General features: G+C 36.6%; 1 pseudogene; it reads right to left on the reverse strand.

Moving 5' to 3' along the window:
• Positions 1-1968: 1968 nt before the first annotated feature.
• Positions 1969-3685, reverse strand: LOC135050077 (uncharacterized; annotated as a pseudogene).
• Between the last annotated feature and the right edge of the window lie 1650 nt (positions 3686-5335).

Raw genomic sequence — 5335 nt, forward strand, 5'->3', positions numbered from 1 at the left:
TCCATTCAGTATTGTATCTTCATTGTTGCCTCATTCAAGGACAATTCTTTACAGCCTTCCAGTTTAACCTTTAAGCTTCAGTAAAAGTCTCTACAGTTATTCATTTATGTCTACAATATCCAGTTAATACTCCTTTCAGTTTGGCACCAGTCATTGCTTCATTTGGACAATTCTGCATTCATTCTCAAACCTGTTCAAACTCAGTTGTATGAACATTTCTTCAATGTATCTATAATACTGTTCCAGCTTATCATTATGCCATTCATTGCAGTACAACAGTTTACATACGGTGACTATTGATTGTCAATTAACTCATTATTGGAATCGTCTTTTAATAAAATTATGAAATAGAACTTTATTCATCTTCCCTGTTTTCACCGTACTCCAGCACCTACACCTTCGGTTGGTCCAGGGTTAATGGATTCACAAAAACAGTCAGCCCTGACAAAGAGTCTCTCAACAATACAACAGCTTTTGTAGGCCAAAATGAAGAGACTGCTCTGGCCATAGGTCCATTAAAGACTCTCAACAATATAACAGCCTGAGCAGACCAAAAAGAAGATACAGTTCTGGGAATTGATTCATTAAAAACTTGATACAACCACTTGTTAATTACATGGTTTTGATTACATCCATACATCTGACTTTACATCGATTTACAGATTACATTTACTTAAAAAAGTATATCGTACCAAATCACCAATGAAACAAGAAAAGTAAAATCTTTCATTAAAGTAATTGCTTCATATACAATTTCAGGATTAGGTTTTTCTATTTCAGAAAGAGAAATGAGTGCATAATGAATATCTGCAACTTGGTATCGAACCTCTTTCACAGTGGAGATTTTAGCCTCCCGTCGTGTGTTGCTAGGTCCCGCCAGTAGTCAAAAAGAAGATACTGTTTATCGGCACTGATCCATTAAAGACTCTCTCAACAATACAACTGCCTGAGTAGACAAAAAGAAGATACTGTTCTGGGCATTGATCTATTAAGGACTCAAGTTATCAATGAAACCGCTCCAGTAGACAAAAAGAAGAAGATAATGTTCTGGGTAATGATCCACTAAAGTCTCTGTCAACAATACAACAGCCTGAGTAGACCAAAAAGAAGAGACTGCTCTGGTCATAGGTCCATTAAAGACTCTCTCAACAATACAGCATCCTGAGTAGACCAAAAAGAAGAGACTGCTCTGGTCATAGATCCATTAAAGACTCTCTCAACAATACAACAGCCTGAGTAGACCAAAAAGAAGAGACTGCTCTGGGCATAGGTCCATTAAAGACTCTCTCAACAATACAACAGCCTGAGTAGACCAAAAAGAAGAGACTGCTCTGGTCATATGTCCATTAAAGACTCTCTCAACAATACAATATCCTGAGTAGACCAAAAAGAAGAGACTGCTCTGGGCATAGGTCCATTAAAGACTCTCTCAACAATACAACAGCCTGAACAGACCAAAAAGAAGAAACTGCTCTGGGCATAGGTCCATTAAAGACTCTTAACAATACAACAGCCTGAGTAGACAAAAAGAAGATACTGTTCTGGGTAATGATCCACTAAAGACTCAACAATACAACAGCCTGAGTAGACAAAAAGAAGAGACTGCTCTGGGCATAGGTCCATTAAAGACTCTCTCAACAATACAACAGCCTGAACAGACCAAAAAGAAGAGACTGCTCTGGGCATAGGTCCATTAAAGACTCTCAACAATACAACAGCCTGAGTAGACAAAAAGAAGATACTGTTCTGGGTAATGATCCACTAAAGACTCAACAATACAACAGCCTGAGTAGACAAAAAAAAAGATACTGTTCTGGGCATAGATCCATTAATGATTCTTTCAACAATACAGCAGACTGAGTAAACAAAAAAGAAGAGATTGTTCTTGGTATTGATCCATTAAAGACTGCAATTCTCAAGAATAACAAAAATAGGAATATTGAGTAAAAAAATAGAAAATATTCATCCTCAAGAAAATATAACTTTTCTTGATTTTTTATTAGCAATTTTTTTTTATCAAATCTGAAAAATCTTTGTTTTGAGCTACATCATTTTCAATAGAAAGGGTTCTAATGAACTCAACATTTCTTGAGACATAGAGGATCGCAGATATGTTTTTATTAATTTCAATTTTGAGAATCTTCTCTCTTCACTAGCCACAGAAACTTGTGTAGTTAATAAGATTCTCAAAGAAACCCATATATTCGGATATAGATCTTCTAGCTTTGATGTTTTAATAAAATTCAGTATGTTGAGTGGCTTTGGCATTGCCATGTTTTCTACAAACTTCCGGATACTGATCAGTTCATCACATAGAGGACCACCTTCAATATACGCATCCTCACCAGTAGTCAGAGCAAGCTGGTGATCACTGCAGTGCTTTTCAAGCTGCTCTCTATTTGGTAGTTCAGTTATCTAGTAAAGGAAACCCCATGTTTCTGCATGCTGATTAAGTTGCTGAAATCTCTCTCGAATGGACATGATGGCAACGTCAAGCAATGTAATAAAAAATTAATCTTCAAATTGTTTCTTGGGTGTTTTAACAATGTGATCATCTCTACTTTCATAATCAAAATGTCGTTTCACAACATATTCTTTTTGTTGCTTGAAATTCAGGCACAACTTCAAGAAGTTTTGCAAGCTCTTTGGCACTTGATATAGCAGTCTCATAGCCGTTTTTTTATATTCTTCCAAAAACTTGATACAACCATGTGTTAATTCCATGGTTTTCATTACATCCATACTCTGACTCTGCATCGATTTACTGATGACATTTACTTGAAAAAGTATATTGTACCAAATCCCCAACGAAACAAGAAAACGAAAATCTTTCAGTTGACAAGATAAAGTAATTGCTTCATGTGCAATTTCATGGTCATGTTTTTCCTCTTTTTCAGAAAGACAAATAAGTGCATCATGAATATCTGCAACTTGGTATCGAATCGCTTTCACACTGGAGAGTTTAGCCTTCCAACGTGTGTCACTAGGTCTTTCTAGAGTAAAAGAATTTACATGGTCAATCAAAATCTGCCAGCGATAAACAGAAGCAGCAAAAAGAGATTATAGTCGGCCAACAGTTCCAAATAAAGACAAAGATTTGACAGAGGATTTTTGCAGCATCGCACAGCACAAGGTTCAAGTTATGGCATCTGCAAGGCATAAAAATGCCAGTGAATTATGTTCAAAGATTCTCTTTTGGACTCCACTATTTTTCCCTTTCATGTTTGACCCATTGGCATATCCCTGACCTCTACAATGCTTCAAGTTGATTTTATTTTTTCCAAGCAATTTCATCTGAAAGACCTTTACCAGTGGAGTTGACTATTGGGGTGAATCCCAAGAACTGTTCACAGATTTCAACATTGTTATTTGCTAAGTCAACATACCTTATAGTCAAAGACAATTGCTCATCATGACTTATGTCTGGTGTACAGTCAGCAATTATTGAAAAATATTTAGCATTTTGTATGGAGGAGATTATTTTAGAATGAACTTCTTCAGCCATTTGCTGAATAAGTTCATTTAAAATATTCTTTCCACAGTAATGAACTGCCAGTTCATCTTTCAAAATACGACCAACATGTTCTTGCATAACTGGATCAAATTTTGCCAATAACTGAATAAGACCGGAGTATTTTCCATTGTTTTTGGTATACAATTTATCAGAAGAACCCCGAAATGCCATATTATTTTCTGCAAGATATAGAATTATACTCATCAATCTATTCAAAATATTTGTCCAATGCTCTGATTCTTTCACAATTAACAGTTGTTCTACTCTATCAATTGTTTTTCCAGATTTAAGTCTTGTTTCAGTTTATATCCATGACTGATAAGCTAACATGTGACTTGAAACATTTTTGTGTGCTTTGAGGATTGATGACACATGACTCCAATCATTGACACCTAGTACACTCCCTAAAAATTATCTTGAACTATGATCAAAACATAAACAAGAGAAACAGAATATGCAATCTTTCGTTTCAGAATACATTAACCATCTACGTTGTGTACATTCACCATTTGGAAGTGTACGACTATAATGAACATTTGAGAAATGACGACCATTTGCATAACGTGGATATTGTTTACGCTGAACTTGTTGTGGACCTCGAACAACCAACTGATCTATAATTTTACTATTAAGACATTTAAGCCATACATCAGGGTCTGATAGATTCAGAAGAGGTTGCATATGTTTCGACATCAACCACTTCAGAAACATCAGACTGCAAATCTGGTTCATCTTCCTTTGGAATATCTGCAATATTGTTATTTGAGTCACACAATGAAGATATCACAGAAGTTGTAGGCAGCTCTTCATTAGACTTTTCATTAGAGATGAGCGGGTTCAGTTCTCCGAGATCCGAACCCCCCCCAAACTTCACCTATTTTACACGGTTCCGAGGCAGCCTCGGATCTTCCAGCCTTGCTCGGTTAACCCGAACACTCCCAAATGTCATCATCCCGCTGTCAGATTCTCGCGAGATTCGTATTCTATATAAAGAGCCGCGCGTCGCCACCATTTTCACTTGTGCATTGGAGATTGAACGGAGAGGAAATGGCTGCGTTCTCTCCCTGAAAAGCTCCGTAATCTGTGCTCAGTGTGCTGCAAATATCTGTGCTTAGTGTGCTGCAAATATCTGTGCTCAGTGTGCTGAAAATATCTACGTTCTCTGCCTGAAAACGCTCCATATCTGTGCTCAGTGTGCTGCAAATATCTGTGCTCAGTGTGCTTTATTGTGGGGACTGGGGACCACCAGTATAATAGTAGTACAGTACAGTAGGCCATTGCTGTATCTTGCAGCTCTGTGTCACTATGCAGTAGAGAATTGGGTTAAGGATGCCGCACAGGACTGAGTGATGTTAAGAAAATTAGTGATTTGAGTATGTTTCCAAGAAAACCGACCAACCCAAAGAAAACTTTCGGAATTTATCACCATCTACCATTGAGGAGAAAATTTTTATAGGTAGATAAAGAAGGTGATTGTCGATGGTGCTCCCATAGGTCTATTACATAGGTAATAAAGGGAAGAAAAGTAAAGAAAAAGTGACCTTTGTTGGGAGCACTCACTCTTGGAAACAGTTATGATTTAATTTATGCATAATAATGTAAATATGAGAAAATTAAAACGTAACCTTTAATTATTTTAAAATAAAATAAGAGTACACCAGAATTTTTTACTGTGTTTAAAAATATGGTTAGACAATGTAAACCATCGGTTTGAAACTAAGACTGTGAATATATAGATGAATAAATAAGGCAAAAAATACCAAGCCCTCCAGGCATTGATTTCTAAGGTTAGTGCAATAGCCGATGTATTGCCATCAGAAA

This window comes from Pseudophryne corroboree, chromosome 1 (assembly GCF_028390025.1).
Source record: "Pseudophryne corroboree isolate aPseCor3 chromosome 1, aPseCor3.hap2, whole genome shotgun sequence".
Taxonomy (NCBI): domain Eukaryota; kingdom Metazoa; phylum Chordata; class Amphibia; order Anura; family Myobatrachidae; genus Pseudophryne; species Pseudophryne corroboree.